General features: G+C 38.1%; 1 protein-coding gene across 2 annotated transcripts in view; it reads right to left on the bottom strand.

Moving 5' to 3' along the window:
- Positions 1-18972, bottom strand: part of LOC141406692 (uncharacterized) — a 155203-nt gene extending 136231 nt beyond the window's left edge. Inside the window, exon 1 of one of the 2 annotated variants that reach the window (XM_073992596.1) lies at positions 18772-18972. The gene's annotated coding sequence lies outside the window, so the exon portion shown is untranslated. Of the gene's footprint in view, positions 1-18695 lie in introns of both variants that reach the window. The other variant, XM_073992593.1, reaches the window with a different exon arrangement.
- Positions 18973-27297: the final 8325 nt, after the last annotated feature.

Here is a 27297-nt window from a genome sequence, read left to right as displayed (position 1 = left end):
CTACCTCGAGACGGGAATTTGTTCTATAAAGCAATTGGGTTTGGCGGTTGTATGTTGCGTTAGCAGATTTCCGATGTTTAGATTTTGTATTATGCCAGTTCGTGCTTTATTCGCTGTGTTCAATCGATGATTGCTCCTCTAATCGGTCTTACGTCCAACAAACTCGATCAGTAGCTTCTACTAAACACAACATATTAACGATCTGGAAATAACTTGATCTGATATAAATCAAGTTTTTTAATCTGTTGGTTGGCACCGTGGTGCAATGGTATGTACTCCCACCTCGCACGCTGAAGGTCGTATGTTCGATTCCCCAGCCATGCAACATCAAATTTTCAATGGTGGTAAAATACTCCTCAGTGCAATGTAGACTACATTTCCTGAGTATTTCAGTCATGTAAAACTTATCTACAAGTGGTGTGACAAGACACGCCGTTCGGACTCTGCGGTAAACAGTAGGTTCCATATCATTGAGCTAATATGAATCGGGGTTCACTCATTGATATGAAAGAAATTGTGGAACAATTATTATTATTATTATTTTAAATCTGTTGCTGCTAACTAGCATGTTTTTTCCACCGCAAACACTGTAAGTCTCATCTTCTTGACGGATATTTAAATGTGGAGGCTTAATTTTTCCATACTTGGCTACCGGATATATTTTTTTCCAAATTTGAAATAAGTTTAATGTCATGGTGATTGTCATGGCATCGGCTGGGAGTAGCATATCCCGGAATGTCCGCTCCGAATTCTTTTGGTTTGCACGCTTTCTGGATACATCTCAAGGGTTGCTCTGGACTCGTCCATGTCAGGGACTATGTTGCCGCATGCTGCCTGCACTCAGTCTCCATTGAGTCGTAGACGTTCTTTTGAGTAGCAGGAATATGTTGGTGGTGGTGCTGCTGCAGGAAACCAAGCTTAGCAACAACTGCAGTTAACAGCGTTGTGATGGTTACTGTGCAAGGATCGCCCCAAAAGCGGATGATGGGTACTGTCCAATGCAGATCTTTCACGCATTAGCATGGGTCTAATGAACCGTACATGAAATGTATGAGGGTAGCAGCGTGTTGTGGAACTGCCGAGGTAGAGTTCCTTGACTAATACATTCCGTCAACAAATAGCTACATTCCAGGTTATAGCCCCAACATTATTAGCCCGCTTTTGGAAGGTCATAACCGACTGGTCTTAGGGATTTGAATGATCATCATGAGATTTGGAATTGTTCCTAGGTAATGACCATATAGGTATATCGCTGTCTGAGCAGATTCATAGCTCTCCGTTTTTCAGGTCAATGAAGGCGCCTCTACCAGAATTAGCAGAAAGTCTAGATTGGGAGAGTTTTTCAATCACCGTTTTAGAGAACTGTCCAATCCTTTTGATGTTCGGGCAGTAGAAAGGATGTTCCGGGTCATTGTTACAGCAGCAGCCGCTCGCTATATACCTGTTGGCCGAATACCCGAATTAAGGCCAAATCTTTCAGCAGAGGCGGCGCTACTGGTAAATGAGCGTGATGAGTTCGTCGAGCTAACCCTAGTGACCCTTAGAGTTACGAAGTTAATAGGTTGGCACACAAGGGGATCATCTAAAGGGTTGCAACATTGGAGCCGGAATAAGTGAGTTGTGGGCAACGGTTAAGTCATTCCTGAATCCATGGAAGAAAGAAGGTAGGAGCTTACTCCCGTTTTTCGACGTTACGCTGACTGATTCGAAAATGATCCCAAGTTTTTTTAATGACATTGTATTCGAAGTCTGCAAAATGGGTTTATAGAAGTCAGACAGGGATGTCACCTTTTTCCGTGCGAGGAATATGGATGAAAATATCTGCCACCAAATGGTCACGACATTTGCTGCGGAGATGAGTACAGAGTTGAATGTTCTGGTCGATGGTAACAGAATTCTGACCACAAACTACTCCAAGATTGTAGGGGTTACATTCAACAGTATGTGCATTTCGTCCGCGCATGTTGCAGCTAACTGCGACAAGCTGAGATGTAGGAACAGGGTCCTCAGGGTCCCTAGTCGGCCACATATAAAAAATATAGTTCGGTCTGTGGTAAGCTATACGGCGCCATTGTGGTCCGCGAACATAAAATGAAACAAATGGAAGAAGATCTATTGAAATTTTATATAATGCAATAGGGCGAATCTTTGTTCCAATGAATGGGAAAGCTCCATCTAAGCCAATATGAGCAATATGATTTTTTGTACAGTTACAAACGACATGATTAACTTAGAATGACTTGTACATTACTTTTAGCGGTGGGGTATATAAAAATCAAAGCCACCAAACTATCACCAAACTTGGCAAAAAGACCACAAAACATTTGGACTACGCATGGTCTTTTAGACACACACATTTCCTATAAAATCAACGTGAAATAATTGTGCATTTCGTTGATGTTGTTGTTGTTCTGATAAGAAACAGCTAAATGCCAAACAGCAGCATTTACAACAGACTACATAACCGGTGAGTGGGTCTGTGGTATGGAGATCTAAACAAAAGTCCACTGTATTGTGACTCAAACATGGCAAACGGATATCCGGTTGCGTGCCAAGTTATTTTTCTATTTCTGCACTTCTTCATAAAAAACAACAACAACAACCACAAAAACAATAAACGTAATTTAAAAAAAGCAAACAAACATTCATTCCTGGAAAGCAATTTTAAAGCCAGAAAAGAACTGAAAACGATTTTTTTAGACATTTCTTATCAAATAATAACAAAATAGATAATACAAGACACTCATTTTCTTTTTTGAAAAGAACATTTTTTGCTACTCAAGCACAAACTTTTTGTCAGCCAACAAAGAAGTAAAGAAACACAAACTTACTCACACACACGCACTCATAGAGACAACCATCATAATTTGTCCTAGTCCAGGAGGTTCTGTGTTTTTGTTTTGTTCAAAAGAAACAACAAATCTTTTATTTATGCAAGTGTTTCGTTTTGTGCTGTCGCTTCTTTGACTGTCAGTCATTTTATTCGCCAGCCTTTGAACAATTTGTTTAGTAAGCAACAATTGTTGTTGTTGCTGCCTTTCGTACTATATTTGTGTTCGAAATGTAAAATCTTTATTTAAGACTTTCTAAGTAGTTATTTAACTGAGTATGAGTGTGCGTGTGCATGTTGAGTGTAATTTAAGCTGAACACAAAACCCAAACAGAAAGAAAAAAGGTAACGTTTATTGTAGGATAGAAAAAAGGTAATCTAGCTACATACATATATTTGAGTACCACACAGTGTTGATGGACAGTCGACCAGTCATTCTTAACCCTTTCCTTAGTGTTGAGGGTCCCATTAAATTGTTTAAAATTTCTTATGATTATTTTTCTAGTACAAGTCTTTGTTGTTTGTATACGAGAGATAAAAAGATTAAAATGTAGAAGAATAACGAAAGTTGACAATTCGAAAATATGAACATAATAATAAGTCTTTATAAACAGAAGTCTTTTAAAACCGCCTCCTTATTAATTTAACCAGTTAAATTGAAAATTTCTATGTTGTGTAAAAAAGAGACAGTTGAGGCGTAGACACACACGAAACTTGACATTCTCGCTTTGCAATTTATTCCAAAAAATAACTTATGGATGAAGGCCATGCTGATTATGTGTCTCAGCCTTTATTGTTAACATTAACAAAATAAACATTGAGTTTTTCAAAATCAAATTATTGTGGGTTGTACCTTAATGTCCGTGTATAAGGATCATAACTTGTTCTATATAAAGATCCGGTACTCTCTATTTACGTCACCTTTAAAATACCATGTAGGTTAAAATAACTTGCAATTCTGTTTTGTTTGTATTTTTCTGTATACCTGATTTTTCTTTTCGCCTCTTTTTTTGTTTTGTTTTGCATTCACATGTGTTGTAGACGACCCATAAAAATCAACAAATACTGACGAGCCTCTCAGCCTCTTGACGTGTTTAGTGTTTTCAGTTTTATATATTCACACGTACATGTTCACGGCTTTGTAATGTGAATGTTTGATTGTCTGTAGTGAAATATGTATGTAGGTATGTTCGTACGTGAATATGTTTGTATATTTGTACATTGTTTTGTAAATCCATACGTGAGTATTAACTAAATGTAAATCCTTACAATAATAGTGTGGGTTAGCCAAATATGATTACCATGCATTGCTTGTGAGGCTATTACTCAGGTTCGGAAGTGGTAGGTAGTCTAATAAAAAGTGGATCTATATTGGAAAAACTTTTTTAGAATGCGAAATACCAATTTTATATTTGGCATATGTGTGCAGGACCTCTAAAACATGAATATCGAAATACCAAATTGTATGCAATATGGCCTAGATTTCATCTATATGGGGTACAGTTATTTGTAGGTATTTTTACTACTCTCTGAAATACCTAAACACCTGGGTGTCATTATGTTGGAGGCTATACCAAAAGAAATAGACAATTTTTGTTGGTCAGATTTTTTTGTGAGAACTCGAAATTCCGTTTTACAGCAAATTCGATACACCGGAACATGTTAGCCAGGATTTTTGTGAACTTTGCACGTCGAAAGGTTATATGGATTTTTCCCTCTTTGTTTTCTTTTCCCTTCAAGACTACAGATTGTGCCTGTAGTGATTGCATAGCGTAGTTATATTGTCGAAGGACAGTAAGTTTCACTCATGCTAAAGTCTTTGAAAAAAACAAGTTCATGGTTATAAAAATGTAATTAATAGCTCCATAGTTGTATCATCCAAACTCTATAGAGCTCGTATCATTTCAGATCTTAGACCTACATATCTAGAGGAAACTCAATCCCCGCAGTTCTTGTGAGGACTTACGAGCCTTTTTTGTCAGTCATTGTAGGAATTTTTAAAGCTCTTGGACCAAAATTGCAGGATGTATGAACGTGCCCACGAAAAACATTTAGTAAAAATTTTGAATTTTTGGGTACCTCTCTCATGATGTTGTCCGATATAGACCTTCTTGGAACTTGATATCATTTTGGGAGAATTTTTATGATTTATAAGTTTTCAGACATGTTTTTCGTATGGAAGAATATCAGTAGACTAAAAGCTGAGGGTATAAACAGGGGTAAAAAAGCAATTACATACTGATTCCAATGAGCGCAATCAACCATGTGATAGATTATTCACCAAATACCAGCTTTACACTACCGGTCTTCCGATGTTCGGGTAGTAGAATGGAATTTCCAGGAAATCATCACTGCTTCAGCTGTTCGCTGTATATCTCTTGTGCGAATACTTGTAGTGAAATCAAATTTCCTAGCGGAGGCGGCAGTGCCAGCAAATAAGCATACTAGGTTCCGCCAAATCGATCATGGAAGTCACCAGGTTGCTAAGTGGAAATAAGCCGAAAAAGTGGCTGGATCATCTGAAGTGCTGGAACATTTGAGTCGGAGCAAGTAAACGAGGTACAACGCATCCACCCACCCATCTCGTTTCCGAAATCTGAAAAATTGACATGGTGATTCAAACAGGCCGATTTTGTTTATATTGGCATATCAGAGTGCGTTGAGGCTTATTCTTCCCCAGAATCAGAATTAGCTGCCAGTTGCCAATTCTGCTAAACAGCACATATTAGTTGATGATATAAGCAAAACAACTGATACAGCTTGTCATGGGACCGCTTGACCTATCAAAAGCTGTTGATGCCGTAGTTCACGACGCACTCCGAACAAGCTAATCTGTTAAATATGGCGTAGCGAGTTAAGTATGCTGAAGGATGTTCGAGCATATCAGCGAATCTCATCTTTGATTACATTTGTGACAAATAAAAAAGTATCAGTAGGCTTTGCCGAAAGCGATATACCCTCAGCCTGTGCGAATTGAAACATACATCTATGGGCAAATCAACTACCGGTTGCACAACACTATGCAACACTGAAAATGCAAACAACTTCTAGTACGCATTTTTTGAACGTATATATTTAGACTATAAAAACCCTAGTAGGGTTTTGTCAAAGATGTCAATATTATAAGATAGGAAAAGTCAATTGTGAAAAATTAACTGAAGTGGGAGTTAACCTCTGTTGCTACGATATCATAGCAACATTCTGTTAAACGAAAACTGTTATTCATTGGAATATTGACAAGAAAAACATTAAAACTCAAGTTTGACGGCATTCACTTTTGATTTTTTCATTGAATGAACAATAAAAAAAGAAAAGAAATAAATTTCAGCCACAAAACACGACGTTAATGTTTTCTGTCGGGAGAAATGGGAATCAAAAACTATTGGCATTGCTGTTATCAATTCCAGTGAGTTGTGTAGCCATCTGTAACCAAAATGTGGTACTATTATCATATGTATGCATTTGTTCGGGTCTTTATTGCTATACGTCTTTGGTTTTGTCCTGTCAGATCCAGTTCGGATTTTATGGCCTCATCTAAACCGGGCTAAATCTACACTTTTTTGAATTTATCAGGCCTTTATCTCAGAAAAGAATAGGAATTTTTTTGAACGTATATATTTAGACTATAAAAACCCTAGTAGGGTTTTGTCCTGTCAGATCCAGTTCGGATTTTATGGCCTCATCTAAATCGGGCTAAATCTACACTTTTTTGAATTTATCAGGCCTTTATCTCAGAAACGAATAGGAATTTGGCCTTGCTGTCTTTAGCAATATTGTAGCCCCTAACTAGTAGAACTTATCTTTTGAAAAAACCACATAAGAAAAACTCCATCTATGACATCAAAATCTATAAAATATAGAAAATTTTATATAATTGCTGAAATTCTGGTCAGTATCGGCTAAACTGTTGGGAGTTGAAACACGTAACCTTTTGCAAAAAATCTTCCAAATAATTCTTTAGAACATTCTGAAACACTAAAATGCTTACTTCATGTTGTTTCAGCGGTATTTTGCATCATATCTTTTACAACACGTATTTCAAACACAGTTCACACCAACAGTTTATTCTCGCATTTCGGATTTCACTACATTATTGACATCTTTATTAAATCGTCGTTGAAAATGTACTGAAAACAACGAGATAGACGCATTTTACAACAATGTAAGGTTCTGAAGAGTTGTGTATTACATTCCAGGGAATATTTTTTTAAAAAGAAAATATTCAGAAAAAATTAGGGGTTTTGGAGATACGGTGCGAAATGTTTAAAAATTGTGGAATTTTTGCATTTATATTAAAATTTGAGGCAATAAATGTAGCTTTTCGAGTTCATTATTTTTCCAAATATTTTATTCTTGTCCTTCTCTACAAATTTGATTCAGAGGTCAGATGAAGATTCGCATTGGTTTCAGAGATATAGCCCCGAATTTCTTTAAAAACTCAATATTTAACCATGTTTATATGGGGCCATAAAATCCGAGCTGGATTTGACAAAACAAAACCCAAATAGGGTTTCTTGTCGTTTGGGTCTGTACTTTCAAAAAATCCTCAGTTCGAATTGTTTGCACAAAATCACCTTAAACAAGTAAAAAAGTATCAGTCGGCTTTGCCGACAGAGATATACCCTCAGCCTGTGCAAATTGAAACACTTTTTTTCACAAAAATCTTATGTATTTAGGGGGTTTCAAAATTTTGGTCGTAGGAACCGACAAAAATGTTGATTAGGATTAAAGTTCAAACATTTTGCGGAAAAGGTACTTAAAGGAATGGACCGACATAGACCATGGGGGTGCCATAGGGGGTTTTTACACCCTTCGGGCTGTTTTCTCAAGAAGTATGGACTTGCCCCTGAAACAACTTTTACCATCGTAATTAAGGCAGCGAATGTAAGTTGCTTCAACAAAAATAAAAGTGATTCAATAGCAGGTCTTAAAGTGAACTTATCCAAAATTTTGTGTGGGAGGTACGGGATGGATTGGACAAATATAGTCCATATTCGAACCTGATCTATATGTGGTAGATATTATGAGAATGTGTAAAGTATGGACCAAATCGGTCACTCCCATCAAGAGTTATAGTGCGAAAAAATTGTCCGAACATTTTTGAACTTTTGTTGGGGAGGTACCTGAAGGAGTGGACCGGTAGGGCTTTTTTTCAAACTTAAACTAAGTTAGCACAAAATATTACGAAGGTCACATTTTGGACTGAATCGGTAGATTCGGTCGAGAGTTATCTTGCGCTCCAACCACTACACACGGTGTCATTGGGCTTTTTTGTACCTTTCAGGCTATTTTCTCAGGAAGTATGGACTTGCCCTTGAGGAAACTTGTACCTTCGTATAGGGGACAGTGAATACAAGATATTACAACAAAAACCAAGGCGATTCGAGAGCAGGTCCTAAACTGAACTTTTCCGAAATTTTGTGTGGGAGGTACTCGAAGGAGTTTACCGATTGAGTCTATATTGGAACCTTATATAAGTCTAATAGAAATTTCATAATGTGCAAAGTATGGGCCAAATCGGTTGCTCTCTTCAAGAGTTATCGTACGCACAAATTTTCCGAACATTTTCGAACTTTTGTGGGTGAGGTACCGGAAGGAGTGGACCGATATAATCCATCTTTGGACTTGAACTTAGTTTAGATAAAATATTACGAAAGCCAAATTTTGGACCGAATCGGCAGATCCGTTCGAGAGTTATCTTGCGCTCCAACCACTACACACGGTGTCAGGCTATTTTCTCAGGAGGTATGGGCTTGCTCCAAATGAAAATTACAGCGTCGTATAGAGGACAGCGAATACAACTTGCGTAAACAAAAATCAAAGAGATTCGAGGCCAGGTCCTAAACCGAACTTTTCCGAAATTTTGTGTGGGAGGTACCCGAAGGAGTGGACCGATTGAGTCCATATTGGAACCTTATCTAAGTTTACTAGAAGTTACATGATGTGCAAAGTATGGACCAAATCGGGTATTCCCTACAAGAGTTATCGTGCGCACAAGTTTTGCGACAATTTTTGAACATTTGTGGGGGAGGTACCTGAAGGAGTGGACCTATATGGCCCATCTTCGAACTTAAATCGAATCTGGACAAAATATTTCGATACCCAAAATTTGAACCGAATCGATTGTTCCGTTCGAGAGTTATCGTGCGCACCAGCCAGCCAGACAGACAGACGGACGGACGGACATTGCTAGATCTACTCAAAATTGTCTGAAACGGATATCGTACAAACATACTTGGGGTCTAAAACCATTATTTCGATGAGGCACATTTTTGGTCGTATCAAAGTGTAAATACCCTCTTTAGCCTAAAGGCTGAGGGTATAAAAAGTGCCACAGTGTTATCAAAAGTTCTTGGTGCCGTAGTTCACGACACACTCCGAACAAGCTAATCTGTTTAACCTCTTCCCTAAATATGGCGTAGCGAGTTAAGTATGCTGATGGATGCCCGAGCATATCAGCGAATCACATTTGTGACAAGTAAAAAAGTATCAGTAGGCTTTGCCGAATGTGATATACCCTTAGCCTCTGCGAATTGAAACTTACGTCTATGGGCAGATCAACTACCGGTTGCACAATCAAAATCATTTTCCCCAGTATTTATGTCTTAAGGAGATTTTCAGATTTTGTGGTCCATTTTGGATTAAAAGATTCAAAGTTTGGACCAAATCGATTGCTCCGTTTAAGATATATAGCGCGTACTATTACCGCGAAAAGTTAGGAACTTTTGTGGGGGATGTACCCGAAGGAGTGGTCCGATATGGCTCATCTTCGAACTTATACTAAGATTGGTCAAATACGAATGCCAAATTTTAGACCGAATCGACTGCTCCGTTCGAGAGTTATCATGCGCTCCAGCCCCTACACATGACACCATAACGGTTGTTTACAGCATTCGGGCTATTTTCTCAGAATGCAAGTGGTTACAACAAAAATCAAATCGATTTGAAAGCTGGTTTTAAACTGAACTTATCCCTAATTTTGTGTGCGAGGTAACCGAAGGAGTAGACCCATAGAGTCCATATTGGAAGCTCATCTGTGCTTAGTAGAAATTTCACGATGTGCAAAGTATGGACCAATTCGGTTACTCACTTCAAGGGTTATCGTGCGCACAATTTTTGCGAACATTTTTGAACTTTTGTGGGGGAGGTACCTGTAGTAGTGGACCTACATATATGACTCATCGTTGAACTTAAACTAAGTTTGAACAAAATATTACGAATACGAAATTTGGGACAAGATCGTTTCATCCGTTCGAGAGTTATCGTGCGCTACATCCAGTCAGATAGACAGACGGGCGGACTTTGCTAAATCGTCTCCAAATTATCTGAAGCGGATTTCGTTCAAATATACTTGGAGTCTTAAAGCATCATTTCGATGAAGCACATTTTGTCCGTATGAAAGTGTTTTCTAGGGTAGTTTTAAAAAATCTATGTTGGATTTTTTGTGCAGCTCCCTCCTAAAGTGTTTAGTTTTGTTAGGTTTTAAGATGGCCAAAGTTTGAGTATAATCGGAATATGGGTCCATATATAGCTAATATCAAAATCCGGCTGGATTTTCAAAATTCTTTGTAGGATTAATTGTTTAGCCACAGAAATGAACTGTTTCAGCGATTGGACAGTAAATGTGGTCTGTGGAGCGATTTTGTGAAAATTCGCCTTTGGCTCCCTATTAATTACTATGGAAACTTTGAAGCCCCAGTGGCACGTGTTTACATATTCCGATTGTGCCCAAACATTAGTAATCTTAAAATCTAACAAAACCAAACACTTTAGGTGGTTGCCGCATAAAAAATTCGATAACGATTGTTTCCCTTTGAGTTAAAACCAGTCTAGTGTATATACATCCGCTAGCATAAGTGCTGAGTGTATAAAATTACCCGAAGATTATCGCATCCTCATCCAATGTCGCCAGCGCAAGATACAGCTACTTGCGATAAACTGACAAGAAGTAAGAAGGTCCTGAAGTTCTAGTGAAACACTGGCGATGCAGACAAAGAAACCTAAAAAACGAAACAAATACAAACATATGTACACTGAGGTGGCAGCCGCTTACCGGAACGATGATTTTGTGTTGTTCCGGGTCAATCCGGTACGAAAGAACCCGCTGCCGTGGGATTGTAGTGTCACAGCTCGCCAGACATAACCATCGTGTCACCTGGTCTGACAAATGACGTTACCTGGCAACCCGTCATTTCCCTTGGATCAGACTATTTCCCCATAATTGTCTCCATTAGCAGACCACCCGATTTCAGTACCTCTGAACGCCGTACATTCGTCAATCACAAGAAAGCTGATTTGTCGGGTTTCAGAGAGTTCACCAATCACCGCTTCAGAGAACTGCCCAATCCTTCTGATGTTCGGGTAGCGGAAAGGACGTTCCGAGACATCATCACTGCTGCAGCCGCTCGCCATATACCTGCTGGTCGAATACCCGAAGTAAGACCAAACTTCCCAGCACAGGCGACGGGATTAGCAAATGAGCGTGATGAGCTTCGCCGAACCAACCCCAATGACCCCAGACAAGGGAGCTGACACTGGAAGTTAACAGGCTGGTCGGCGAGCATAAGTGGAACAAGTGGTTAAATCATCTGAAGAGTTGCAACATTATGTCGCCCGTAGCAAAGAACCTTGAGGCCTTAGTCCTCCCGAGTATCAGTAAAAGCTATCAAGTTGCATGGATTCCGTAAGCAGCACAGCACGACAACTGCGCTGCACGCCATTACCACACATATTTGTCAAGGACTCAACCAGAGACGGCCGTGCGATAGAACAGTGATGGTGGCGCTTGACTTTTCAAAAGCCTTTGATACAGTCGTGCACTCTACGCTGTTTGAGAACATTGATCAGACAACCCTGCGGCCAAGCTTGAAACGTTGGATAGTCAATCGTACGTGGAATTCAGGAACAAGAAGTCCAAACCCCGTAGAGTGCAACAGGGAGTTCCCCAAGGTGGGCTGATATCTCCGGAACTGTTTAACCTCTACCTCTCCTGTATTCCGCCCCCTCCAGACGGCATCGAGATCGTAACGTATGTGGTCCTCAAGTCCCTAGCCGGAAGCACTAGGGGTGCAGATAAAGAAACCTTGTTGACCACATATGACGCGATAGGTGGGTCTGTGGTAAGCTATGCGGCGCCAGTCTGGTCCCCGAGATTATGTGATACGAATTGGAAAAAGATTCAAACTTGCCAGAATGCCGCCCTGAGAACAGCAGCAGGGTGCCTCCTCAAATCTTCAGTGGACATCTACATGAGGAGGCAAAGATTCTTCCACTAAAGCAACACAATGAGATCCTTTCGTTGCAGTACCTGCTTGGGCGTTACCGTGTGAGCCATCCCAATCACCATCTTGTGGGTAGGCTCGACACATACAGGCACATCAGGAAGGATATACATGCTCTAGAGGGAGAGGTCCAACGATACAGGAGAGAACCCCTAGATCAACAAGCGTATCAAGCAGGTTTAAATAGTATTCACACGGATGCAGTTGCCAAGGCCTTAAGCAATTATAGTGTGAATAAAGTCCTCGAATTACATCCCCCATCTATTGCAGCTGAGGAGCGTCAGCTGCCACGACAAACTAGAGTAGTTTTGGCGCAACTACGCTCGGGATATTGCAGTCGCCTAAATTCTTATTGGGCGGAAAACGACCGCGCCGTGCAAGACATGTACGAAACACCTGTTCAACTTCCCAGCCAAACCTACTTATCTAACTCCAGTAACTCCAGTGGATTTGTGGTTACATCCCATCGAAGCAGCCACTTTCCTGGAACTGGAGATAGACCCAGAGCCAGATTGAACAGAAGAACGAACATACAAACATAATAACAAACACTGTTACAGCAACAACAAAGAAACCTTGCTGATCCCTTATAATGCTACAGATCCACAGTGGTCGCTGCCATTGGCCAAAATTAAAAAATGAAAGTCTAATTTTTGGTGCCAAATGTGTTCATATCTACTCATAACATATTAAATTTCTCTAAAATAAATTTGTTATGGATTACTTCTTACTGTACTCTTTGAGAATGGCACCAAAAAAGAGAAAATTTAACAGATTGGATTTCTAGGTGAATTCAGTGCAAAAGTTAGGTGAAAGTAAAATATCAATATCAAACTAAATGAACTCTATATTTACCAAACATAATTCGAATATTGAAAAACAATGTATTAACTTAATTTTTATGCAGTTTTGTGTTTGTTCATTTTTGGGATTCATTATTGAATACGTGTGTTGACTAAAGGACTTTTGTAATGTCATTTCTTCAATATAATTAAATTTCATGTAAAGTTTTAATTATGTTCCCCCTATTTCCCCCTTGCGAACATTTTTTTAAAAGATCAGTAGTAGTCTAAGGATTCTATTTTTCAAACTTTCAGCTGCATCTTTCCGCATCTTTGGAACTGGTTCCCAAAATACTAGGGGTACATTTCAGGGTGTTTTTGTCATTTTTTTAAATGTGGAGGTGATACATTTCAGCATTTTAAATACATAGAAGAGGCATTGTGAGGTTCAGTTATATGAAGGAAACGTTAAAATGTGGTCCTCAATGTAAAATTGGAAAAATTCAGCCATTTTGATTGATTACACTGGTCAACACGACTTTTGTTTCAACCGAAGTTGCGGTTGTTTCTAGATGAAATCGGCGAGTTATTTTCAAATCCGGTCCCGGTTTTTCTCCATCAGCTCTTGTTTTTGAGATATAGCTCAAAACCGGTTTTTACGAGTTTAACCCAGACTTTCGTTATTTTCGGATACAAACAAATATTTTTTGTGGGTTTTTCGACATTAATATATTAAAGAGATGTTGTACGCTCGATACAAATCGTTTTTGAAATAGTTATGGTGAGTATATATCAAAAAATATAGAAAATATAGGACGGACCTTGTAAAAATTGCATATTTTGAGTACTTTAAGCTGTAATTACGTCATCGGGGGAAGTCATACGATCTTCATATGGTAATGCGGATATGCTTAGGGTGTCTACTATATAGTCCAGTATTCAAATATATAATATAAAGTTCATAGCGCCCATGATTCGGCCATAACCTAAAAATCGCCATGAAGACTGCTAAAGGGAAATCATTTACCAGTGATATCATTACCACATAAGCCATTTACTTTTCAATGGCATTCTTCATGATGGTTTTTAGGTTATGGCGGAATCATGGGCGCTATGAACTTTATATTATACATTTGAATACTGGATTATATAGTAAACACCCTAAGCATATCCGGAGTACCATATGAAGATCCTATGACTTCCCCCGATGACGTAATTACAGCTTAAAGTACTCAAAATATGCAATTTTTACAAGGTCCGTCGTATATTTTCTATATTTTGTGATATATACTCACCATAATTATTTCAAAAACGATTTGTATCGAGCGTACAACATCTCCCTAATATATATATGCCGAAAAACCCACAAAAAATATTTGTTTGTATCCGAAAATAAGCAAAGTCTGGGTAAAACTCGTAAAAACCGATTTTGAGCTATATCTCAAAAACAAGAGCTGATGGAGAAAACCCAGGACCGGATTTGAAAATAACTCGCCGATTTCATCTAGAAACAACTGCAACTTCGTCTGAAACATTCAACTTTTTCAATTTTGTTGAGCAGTGTTATTACTGCTAGAACCCTAAAAATACCGAATATTGGGCGGTGCCTATTTATGGGGACAAAATCAGAGGGTGGACCTACATTAATCGACAACTTTCTGGGGGTAGCCTACATCCACGAAAGATTAAGTGGCATTTCGGCCATTCCGATTTAATAACTTATATGGAACCCTCAAAATTCCGAAAATCGGGCGGTACAATTACCTGGGGACGATATCAAAACGTGGACCCAGTTCAAAAAAATTTTGCTAGAAGGTTTTCTAACACTAGGGAATACCGATAGCCAAATTTTAGCCAATTTCACTGAAAGATGTGGTCAAGACCCCCAAAATGCCTGAAATCCGGGGGTACCGTTCTATGGGGGCTATACCTAACCTTGGACCTATATTGAATTTTTTTGCTTATTTTTATTTGTGTTGCTAAACGAGCCTTTACTGAAATTTTCGTATTGTTATCTGCCCAGGAAGTATTTTTGGCCGCTCTCCCCATACAAGTTCGACCACAGTGAGATCGGTCGGTTGTCCACGAATACAAATGCAATGCAATCGTAGAGTATTTAGGCCATTACGAACCATGAGAAATGCCACAGGCTGACTCCAGTGGAATATTTACATGAGGAGACGATCACTCTTCCCGTAAATCAGAACGTGAGAAGAGGATGTGTTGAGGAATCGAATGGTGATTTTCATTCATGATTTTGCAAAATCACTGCCACATTTTAACATATTGACAACGCTTAAACAGACAAAATCCTTAGTGTACGTAACACGACCATTTTTGACCCAGTAACGCTACCTATTCTTACACGGGAGATATCTATGAACTCATACCCAGCAAAATTTTATGGAAGTGGTTCCATGAGATGCCATGATTTCACTGGATCTTTTGCATTGGTTCAAATGAAGTCGTGAAAGATCCGATATTTTCATCAGCATTTGAACCAATTCAAAGGAAGTCTTAGCATTTGAACCCATTCTATCGATCCAATAGAGATGAATTTTGTGTTTTTATTTTTACACATGTATATATTCTTTTATTTGTCTAAATATGTACGTTTAAAGCAATGTAAGATTTAATATGCTAGGAAGTCCCAATCATTGAGCTAAAAGTAGAGTCGGACTGCACTCTTTGGTATTAGTCGTGTTCCTTTACATGCCTGAGGTTACCAGTTTTTACCCGCAAAGTGTTTCCTTACTTTTAAAAGCATACAATTTATATGAGAGCAGTTCACCACTTTTACCATTTTTGCAACAATTACAATTTTTAAACAATTACAACTTATAAAAGTTGCCTTGCCTGCTCTACAGAACCCTGCTCAACAAGTCGATTTGTAGATCCCAACAAAACAACAAAAAATTCCAAAACGTTTTAAAACAAAATTCACGAAATAGTAATCTGCAGTTGGAGTCAATATCGAAATCTGCACTGCACTGATGGGAAGTAAAATTCTTTCGCAAGATGAATCAAAACCTGTTGCGGAGGAAGTAAACTCTGTTGCGTGCAGCGGCGGTGTTTAGACTGCAACAGCTGGGACGGCCGGAAGTCAAGTTTCTCACTTATGGTCTGTTACTTTACTTTTAAAAGTGGTAAAACCGGCAAAAATAGTAAAAGTTGTAAAATGCTCTCATATGAATAGTATGGTGTCAGAAGTAAAGGAACGCTTTTCGAGTAAAAAGTGGTAAACCTTGAAGATTCTTGCACGTAAAGGAACAGAGCTTTAAATTTACAACCTGTCGCTTGCCAAACACATCCTTCCCGAAGTCTGGAAAATAGGCTAGCTACTGAAGCCCGAAAAGGATGCCAGCAAAGGTGAATCTTACAAACCGATTTCGCTTTTGTCGGCCGTAGCAAGGACCCTTGTGGCTATAGTTCTTCCAGCATCAGAAATAACTTTCCAGATGCCGATCAATAGCATAGGATCCGCTGAAGGCCATCTCCATCTCCATATTAGCAGAGGGCTCACTCAGAGCAAGCCGTGCTCATAATCTAGAAAGAGAAGTCTAACGTTACAAGAGAGAACCTCTAGCTCAACAAGCCTTTCAACCAGCTTTAAGTAGCATTCACACGAATGCAGATGCAGTAAACAGTTATCGTGTGAATGCGGTCCTTGGAGAACATCCACCATCTATCGCAGCTGAGAAGCGCCAGCTGTCAGGACAAACCAGATTAGTTTTGGGTCAATACGCTCGGGATGGTGCAGACGTCAAAATTCCTATAGGGCAAGTACTGATGACACCGTGGAAAACATCTGCCCAGCATACAGCACAGGCCCCCACGACACACTGCTACTTTTCAATTGCCCTACCAATCCTGCTAAGAAACTTAAGTTTGCAGCTTTGTGGTTACAAACCATATAAATATGATAGACCCAGAGTCAGATTAAGCAGAAAAATGAGAATACAAACATATTAACTACTGTTACAACAACGAGAAGAAACTGCAATAATAGATGTATACTTTATGATGATAAATAAATTATAGTTATTTCATTAATTCGTTTGAATTAATAAAATAAAAAGATGAAAATCATTTTTCAATACAGCATTTTCCATTTTCCGAACAAGACGTGAAAATTACATGCCAAAGGGTTGGTGAAAATGATATGCCAAAGATTAGTGAAAATACTATTCTTGGGAATTGGTTAAGATGGCATGCCAAAGGATTAGTATAGATGCCATGCCAAATAATTGTTGAAGATGCCATTCCATCGAGTTAGTAAAGATGACATGCTTAGCTTGTAAAAAGAATGAGTGAAGATGCTGAAAAAATGACATTCCATTTCACTTGCACCCATTCTTGAATAGCATCTTTGGCATCGAACATTTTGCTGGGTAGATAACTACGCATTGAAATTACGGGCGTTACTCTGTATCACAAACTACAGGATTTGAACTCCAGCTTTCTAAATTCCGCGTACGCCTGACGTTAGGGGTTTTCAATAAAATTTTAGAATTGACCGACACATTGTTTTCTCGAAATCCTGCCAATTGAAAAAAAAACAACCATCCAAAGGAAATTCAGAAAATATGTTAAAATTATTCTAAGAAGATAGACCTGGTATCGGACACAAGAAGACTTCATGTCATTGAGCTGGAAATTGAATTGCAATCATAAGTCTGAAAGAAGTCTCTCCTATAGAATATTCGGGGAAATAATTCGTTTATAGTTTCAGAGACATACTTCAGAAATGATCCTTCTAAATTCCAACGGTGTGTCGTTTGGTCGCTCTGTCTATTAAACAACAGTTTCACCTTGTTATAGTTCCGTCCACCGATGCATATCTTCTTCCCGCTGTACTGGTTCAAAGTCATATGATTCCGGGCTTTTGCGAATATTTTATGTAGTTTCGTATTTTTATTCACTGTATATTTCTAGCCAATTTAAATGATAAAATCTTGATAAAAATTGTTTTGATTCCATTCATGCGATGACCACACTCAATACACACTTTGTAGGCACTCACGTAGAAATGTATCCATTTTTGTTTGAAACCCCCCTATATATGTACATCTGTATCTATTTACAGATAAGCTATTCGGATGCTGTTCAGCATATTCTTTTCATATCTACCTTCTGTGTTTTTGTTTTGTTTTCGCACACAACACAAAAAACCCGGCCACTTAAATATGCCTTACAAAGTGGCATTTTAGGTTTAATGATGCTGTTTTTTACCGCAAACAATTGCAACAACTAACTATTTTTAACTATTGCAATTAAAGTAGTTTAAATATAGTTGAAATAAAGAGCGCGTTAAAAAAAGATAGTAACAACAGAACAGAAGGACTTTTGTTGAATGGCCTCATTAGTTAAACGCATCACTTCACAGGACTTTTTACAATAACAAAAAAATAACTGTTGAAGTGTTTTTTTTTTCGGGCAATACAAAAGTAGATGCCGTTAAGCAAGCATTTACACACATACACACTCACAAACAGCCTATGTATAAAATTCTATTTGCTGTAGATATTATTAACCTCTTACGAATAATTAATTTATGTTCGTAACATTACATGGGGTTGCTTGTTTTTGCCCACAACACTGCGTCTCGTATACGTATCCATTGTGTGTCGAACTGTTTTGATGTCTGCAATTATTACTTTATTATTGACATTTATTGGCTTTTAATATTGCAGACATTATCCGCCGTCACCATCGTCATTAGACCAAACTCTATTACTACAAAGTAACATGCCACCATCAGGCTGAACATTTCCTGGACTTTCGTTCCATTTAATTACTCACATAGTGGTTGGCCTGGTTCGTTCAGCAGCAGAACAGTAGCTGCTGCGTCAGTATTCTCAATATTAGATAGGTTTACCTAGGAATACTTGTAGAATAAGTAGTAGTAGTGGTGGTAGTAACTGCTGTAGTGCACCATTAAACACGTGACTTATTCAAATTGTATTGTTGTTATTTCGTGGTAATAATTAAGTCAACACGTACTTTCTATTTACACTTTCTTGTCTCACTGAAAATTGTTTTGCTTTTTACCCGTCCAGCCCGAATACAAAATTCGACTATTTTCATGGAAACACCAGCTCTGGCCCGTTAGCTTGAAGTTATGGAAATTATAGTGCGAATAGTTGGCCCTTTGAATTAGTTTTGTTTTGTTGTTGGTTTGTTTATACTCTTTCACATAATTTAGTTTCTCTTAAAATGTAGTGTGGTTCTCTTATTTGCAATTCCTTGTTTTGCCGGTTAAAATGATTATTTATAGCTTTCCAGTGAAGAAACGTTGTGTCAAAATCGGGAGTTTGATATATAAACGGTTTTTTTGCTGAGAATAAAAATTGTTACAAGGAACTTAGATGATGATATGTAAGAAGACATGCTCTAATAGGAACAAAGAATTAAAATTGTGATGTTTATATTAACGGAAAAGTATTAAGGAAATGAGCTTAGGGTTTAAAAGACGCCATGGCAATTGTTTAATTTTTGGAAAAAATTTATTTATTAAAGTTCCAAAATACACATTAAAAATGATTAATGAACTAGAACATCTACCTATAATTTCGAAAATATATCAAAGCTCGATGGTAAAGACTTTTGTTTTTGCGAAATTTTTGAGAAGAATTACCACATTCCGTATGTTGAATAATAACAAGGAACGAATAATCCTTGAATAACCAAATCTCACAACAATATATGGATTTATTGCATTCAAAAGCAGTATCACACAATTTATAGACGTAAACAAACAGCAAAACGAAAGAGAGGAAAATAGATGAGTAAAACAAGATAAACCAAGTGTGTTGATGCGCATGACTGTTATAATTGTACGATTTATTGTACAACTATATAAAACAGATAAATATTTATATGTATAGGAGGTATATTAGATATTCAGATTTTGGTTAGATGGTAGTATGAAATTGAAAAATTTAAAATAGAGTGTTTGGTGAAGGAGTGGTGTAACCATTCGCCACATACACTTTTTACACCGAATGTCTGAGTTCAAGTCTCAAATAAGACAAAACACAAATTTAGAATGATGGTTAAATCACTGAGCCTAATCTTAGCTTTCTTCGTTGAGTTTAGCAGCTATACCAAACATCTTTATAAATGGTTAGACACTTCGTTTATGCTCGGCCATAAAAAGTCTTAGCTACAAATATAATCTGATTAGTTGATAAAGTAAATTATATTCTATTTCCAGGAGTTCTACGAATTCTTAAGTAAAGTTAAGAAATGTTTGTTGTACTCCGATTTTACATATAAATACGCCAAACCTGTAACATCAGAATCACGGCGATGCCGTAGTTAAACAAAACATCTTCAAATTTTTAGGGGAGTTTTTTCTAATATGAATCGCTCTTCGATATGATAGAAGTCTCCCTTGTCACTTCTGGAATGTTTGTCGAACAATTGTATATATTATTTTAGAATGGCCATACCATGAGATCAAGTTTGAGCCCACAATATTTAAGATAAATCCTACTAAGTATTTCAAGGAGGATGTAAACGATGTGATATTATTCCTAAGAAACTTAGTTTTCGGTGCAGGTTTCAGTTTACCTTACATAGGCCGATATTACAGGACTTATTTATGTATTTTTGAAAATAAAAGCCACATTTTAACATCAAATTAGTTGATTTTTTTTTGGAATTTCGGTTGTCGATATAGGTCAACGTTTCGATGTAACCCTCATAATATTAAGGTGTTGATTGAATGAATTGAAAGTATAGGGTCTGATCTGAAATCTGAAAAATTAGCGTCCCAACTTCCTTCCATTTTCAGTTGACCATAAAAGAAATTTGGTCCTCATAATATTTTGTCCAAATTTGAATTCAGTTTAAGATTGGCCATTTCGGTCCACTTCTTCCGGTACCTCGCCACAAATGGTTCAGACGATAACATTCGAACGGATCAACCGGTTTGGTTCTTGAAATATTTCTTCCAGGGGTGCCACACATTTTCATTTTAAAACTTCACGCCGTTCGGACACAGCGATAAACAGTTGGTCCCATATCATTGAGCTATAATGAATCAAAATGCATTCATTGATATGAGAGAAGTCTCCATTGTCCCATCTGGGATTTTTGTCTTCCAGACATGGATCAGAGTCGAATATAAACACTCCTTCCCACACAAAATTTCACAATACGATCCCTTGCCGAAACCAACTAAACTGACTGATGAGCACGAACTCAAACACATTATTGTGGAAGTGACGGTCCCTTGTCGAAGGTTCCTCCGAGTCAATCCGGTGCATAGAATCGATCATCGTGGGATTGCCCCTGCGACATTGTAATCTATCGTTAGCCATCCAAAGTTAGTTAGCTACTGAAAATACGTAAGTATTTTCCTCCTGTCACCAACAGCGAAGCTTCTAGAGGCACTACTACTCCCAATGATGAGAAGCAGATTCCATGTTGACCAACATGAGGATGGATTCCGGTAAATGAAGAGTACCGCAACAGAGTTACACGCTATATCCAAACATATCAATCGAGTACTGAACCAGAACAGGCCGTGCAATCGAACAGTCATGATGGCTCTTGACCTTTCGAAGCCTTTAATACCATGCCAAAATGTCCGAGAATATAGAAAAAATCCCTTCCCGTATGTGAAACGTTGTATAATGAACTATGTATATGTTTGGAAGCTAGTCGTTGGTGGAATTCAGAAATAAGAAATCTAAGATCCGTAGAGTAAAAATGGAGTCTCCAAGGTGAGGTGATATCTTCGGAATTGTTTTATCTCTATCTTTCTTTAATTTATGGTTAGGATGGTCGTATAGAAAATCTGATTAGACAGAAACTCGTTTTATCACAAAATAAAACGCCCAGAAATTTTTTCATATTTTGCATATTTTGACATATTTTTACATACTTGCACAAAATGAGCATATGCAAAAATATATACAAAGATTTGTGGTCTAAAAATCCCACCGAAATGGCTGAAATATGGTATTAAGTCTTCGTTAGGGGTATGAAACTTTACACCTGAAATTTGTCCGCATGGGTCCACGTCTTCATATAGCCCCCTTGGAACGGTACCTCCCGATTTTCGGTATTTTGAAAGTTGTAGCCTTAGTATCCCTCCGAAATGGCTGAAGTTTAGTATTAAGTCTTCCTTGGAGGTATAAAACTTTCCACTTGTAATTTCTCGGTATAGGTTCACGCCTTAATATAGCCCCTATAGAACAGTACCTCCGGATTTCCGGTATTTTGAATGTTGTGGCCTCAATATCCCTCCGAAATGGCTGAAATTTGGTATTAAGTCTTCCTTGGAGGTATAAAATTTTCCACCTGAAACTGTCGGTATAGGTCAACGTCTTCATATGGCCCCCATAGTACGGTACCTCTCGATTTCCGGTATTTTGAAGGTTGTGGCCTCAATAACTCTCCGAAATGGTTGAAATTTGGTATTAAGTCTTCCTTGGGGGTAAACAACTTTCCACCTAAAATTTCTCGGTATAGGTTCCCCTCTTCATATAGCCCCCATAGAACGGTACCTCCCGATTTTCGGTATTTTGAAAGTTGTAGCCTCAATATCCCACCGAAATGACTGAAATTTGGTATTTAGTCTTCGTTGGGGGTATAAAACTTTCCACCTGTAATTTCTCGGTATAGGTTCACGCCTTCATATAGCCCCCATAGAACGGTACCTCCGGATTTCCGGTATTTTGAAGGTTGTGGCCTCAATATCCCTCCGAAATGGCTGAAATTTGGCATTAAGTCTTCCTCGGAGGTATAAAATTTTCCACCTGAAACTTGTCGGTATAGGCCAACGTCTTCATATGGCCCCCATAGAACGATACCTCCCGATTTTCGGTATTTTTAAGGTTGAGGCTGTGGTTATACATTTCTCTATTTTATTGACTTGTCTGAAAAGAATTTTAAACAGAAAAATTGTACATACAAACATTTTTGTACCTATTATTGAAATATTTGTTGCATAAGAAAATATGCAAAATGCATAAATTTTGCATACTTTTGCATATGTTAATGTTTCGATTGCAATTTAATCAGAAGCCAAAAATATGACCAGTCCCAAAATTTGACATGAATCGGGCCAAAAATAGGGGTTGCCTAAAATTCCGCTGTCTAGTGATAGGGTAAATATCAACATAGCTGACTTAGTGCAGTTCTTCCATCTGAGGCTGAAAAGAGCCACCCCCTGAACATATTGGTCGTTGGCGCCCTGATTACGACGACAAACTAGCACAAAATATTGGTTGTTACATTCGATAACATGTTTAATTAGTTCGCGTAAGCCACAGTTATTTGCGACAAGTTCAGAAGTAGGAACAAGGTCCTCAAATCGCTGGGCGGGCGAATTTGGGGTGATGCAAAGGAAACTTTGTTGATCCCTTACAATGCAATAGTCCGGTCTGTGGCAAGCTATTCGCACTAATGTGTTATGCAAATATTAGCTATACTCAGTGGAATAATATTCAAACCTGTTAGAGTGCAATCCTGAGAACTGACTGCAACAGGATGCCGCCTCATGAAAATTTTACCGCGGCATCAGCACAACAATATATTGTCAATGCAGTACCTGCTTGGGAGTTTCTGCCTTGAGCACTTTCGTCACAAGTAAAGATTAAACAGCGTTATTGTATTGTTTTAAACAACAACAAATGCCTCAGCCGGACGAAAGCACGATGTGGTCTACAGTGTACGTGTGCGTCTGTTTGTCTTCCCTATGCTCATGAGCATAAGAAAGTGTGGACGGATGTGTGTGTCGTTGCCCATTGCTGATCTAGAGAGAGGTCCTAAGGTCAAGGCGAGAATCTCTAGATCACCAAACCTATCAGACAGACTTCAATAGCATTCACACTGGTGCAGTTGCGCAGGCAGTACAAAGATACTGTGGGAATGCCGTACTAGCAGACCACCCCCATCCACGAGTGGTTTAGCCCAGTTATAATCTGGGCGATGCAGCCGACTCAACTTGTATTGGGCCCGAATAGCTGGCACGATACCCAGCACATGCTCTTCTTTAACTGACCAGCTAAACCCACACGGAAGCAGAAGAACTAAAACCAGTAGTTACCGAAAAAATCGGTAACATTAAAAAGCAAGGCTATGAATGAAATGTTCAAACAAATTTTGACCGCACTTTTCCTATCGGTATAACTTTACGACCACTTTTTTGGTCGCTTATTTACCGAACGGCGTATAGAGATGGCCAGAGATGCCTTTTTCAAGTATAAAAAAGTATTAACAAACCACGACATAAGCCTCACAACAAAAGCCAGATTTGTGAAATGCTATATCTGGTCTGTACTACTCTACGCAGTTGAGACGTGGACCATCAAAATTACCGATGAGAAAAAGCTTGAATCATTCGAAATATGGGTCTACCGAAGGATTTTAAAGATACCCTGGACCGACCATGTATCAAACCAGGAGGTTCTAAGAAGAATGGGATTAGAAAGACAACTGCTGCAACATGCCAAATCTCGAAAAATTGCATACCTGGGACATCTCATGAGAAATGACAAATATAAGTTTCTGCAAACCATTATAAAAGGTAAAATAGAAGGAAAAAGAGGAAGAGGTAGAAGAGAACTGAACTGGATGAAAAATATCCAAGACTGGACAGGCTGCCGAGATGAAGGAAATCTGATTTCGGCTGCAAGAAATAGAGAGCTGTTTATGCCGGAATAATCATTATAATATAAATATGAATTTATATTAACACATTTAAAATTCTATTGTATGATCGCTTATATCCGGATAACGGATTTGCAAATAAAGAAGAAAGAAGATGAACCGACAGAAGTATGGATTGGATTAAAGCTCAAAAATTTGTGGGGGATATCAATAGATAGTTCTTTTGTACCATACTAGCCTACGAAAAGCATAGTATCGGACCACTAGGGAAACCTTCAGTAAAAATGTCCAAAGGATCCTCGAACAGACCCTCAACTACAAAAATGTGTTGAACATTTGTTTGAGTGGTACCCCAAGTATTGGACCGATATGGCCCAAATTTGAACATAAACTAAGCTTGGACAAAAATTTCGAGATCGAAAATTTGTACCAAATCGGTTGCTACGTTTGTGATATATTACGCTTATCATTTTAGCAAATATTTTCAAACATTTGTGGGGGAGGTACCGGAAGCAGTGGACGTATAAGCACTACGCAGTATTCGGTTCGAGCTTTACACATATGGTGCCATAGGGTTTTTTTTTAACTTTCAGGCTGTTTTCTCAAGAAGTATGGACTTGCCCCTGAAAAAACGTTTACTGTCGTAATTGAGACAGAGAATGAAAGATGCGTCAGTGAATTTATCCAAAATTTTGCGTGGGAGGTACCGAAGGACTGAACAAAACAAATATAGTCCATATTCGAACCTGATCTATATCTGGTAAATATATTAGGATGTGTAAAATATTGACCAAATCGGACATTCCCATCAAGAGTTATCGTGCACACAAACTTTCCGAACATTTTCGAACTTTTGTGGGGGAGGTACCAGAAGGAGTGGACCGATGTAGCTCATCTTCGAACTTAAACTAAGTTTGGGCAAAATATTACGAAAGCCATAATTTATACCGAATCGGTTTATCCGTTCGAGAGTTATCGTGCGCTCCAACCAGCAGGACAGACAGACAACTGACATGGCTAGATCGACTCCATATTGTCTGAAACACATTTCATCCAAACATACTTGGGGTATAAAACCATTATTTCGATGAGGCACATTTTCATCGTATCAAAGTGTATATACCCTCTTTAGCCTAAAGCCTGAGGGTATAATTAGATGCAATTCCAAGATGGGATATGGCGGTGCATGGGGCATTCCTCTTCTGCAAAATTCTAACACTGTTGCACTATAAAAGTTCAATTTAGTTTTAACAGCTTAAGGTCTCTTCTCGGATAGATGGACATTTTAATAGCGGACATAATTTTGCTATGGAAAGACAATATTTCCTGAGATATGGGCCCCGAAATTACACAATATTTAGGGTCACTCCATCATACATCTCTCACACTAAAGTTTGCAGTAGTTTTTGGTACAATGCTATAATTTTATTTTGTGTAGACTGTGTTGATTAGGGCTGCCAGTGGAATAATTAGCCCCACTGTGTGTGATACTTATCCACAAAAGCCTAAAAATTTACCCTGGAAACATCTTTTGTCACCTACGAAAATTCTGTTTTTTTAACTAGGATTGTTCTTATCATATTTAGGTCAACAGCTGCTGTTACAGTTTTTTTCGCAGCCACAGGATAAGGTTATATTTCTGCTGACTGATACTGTTAATTATTTAACTATAAAAGCCTTTCCTTATTGAAAAGGTAGAAGGTGTTGACAGTCTCAGTTTCATCACCATAAATTTTCAATATTGTGTGCTGTAATTTTGCCTTCCGATTTTCTATACTTTAAAGGTTTTTGCCACAATCATTTATTAGTTTAAATAACAGAAATTCTGTATTTGGCCCTGTCTAGGTGTACTCAAATTTTACAGAATTTGAAAACAACAAGATGAAAATTACCTGCAAATCGTTGTAGGTAATCGCTCATATTTTATAAGCTTTAGCCACTTCTTCTAATGGTGGAGCTATTAAAAAGTTCGAATCTGTTAATTTTAACGCCGGTTTTTTCTTGATTATTTATAATTTGTTAAGGTGAGCTGGAAATCAAACTATATCAGGGCTCAGTTATTAATGGAATCCATACACATTTTGTTAGACATTTTTTCTTCCAGCTGAAATCAGAATAAACTTGGAAGCTGCTTAATACCTTAGATGTTTCTTTAATCTTTGTAATTTTAAACGTTTAATATGTTCTCTCTCAAAAATATTCTTGAAAATTTTTTCTCAAACAATTCAAGGTACAGCGAATTTTTTCTTCAGTATCATAGTGATCATTAGTTTCCCTATCACCACCGCAAACTCCCACAAATTTACATTGCACTCTTATCTCTGATCTTTAGACTTAATTCCTTATGGCGTATACACAATTTCTGATATAAATGATACGCCACATTAAGCATATGAGAGCTGTTGGACTAACTTCTTTGTAAAATTGACAGAGCTTCCCCTCCTTTTTAGTAGACGGTAAAAACAAAACTTGTTTGTGCCGGTAGACTCTTTGTCGGTATGATATGGCCTCTGTTAAGTGAGTGATTATTGCAATAGCTTCTGTTCTGTTAAAATATACGATTTTGCAGAATATTTTCAAACCTAGCATTACTGGAAATACTGGGAAAACTCTTGGAAATGCTGTGCATGGAAAAAAATGGAGAGAACACTAAGCTAAACTAAAGTTGTGACTAAGTGTTACTTTGTTGTTGCTGCTTTTTTCTGGTTAAAACGAAAGGTATGGCAATAGAAATGGCCGTTCACTTCATTGGTGTTTTTTGGAATAATGCCATGAACAC

Source organism: Musca autumnalis, unplaced genomic scaffold (genome assembly GCF_047663935.1).
Source record: "Musca autumnalis isolate F117 unplaced genomic scaffold, ASM4766393v1 scaffold_5, whole genome shotgun sequence".
Taxonomy (NCBI): domain Eukaryota; kingdom Metazoa; phylum Arthropoda; class Insecta; order Diptera; family Muscidae; genus Musca; species Musca autumnalis.
The sequence above is the reverse complement of the archived record's forward strand: the minus strand, read 5'-3'. Positions and strand labels throughout refer to the sequence as shown.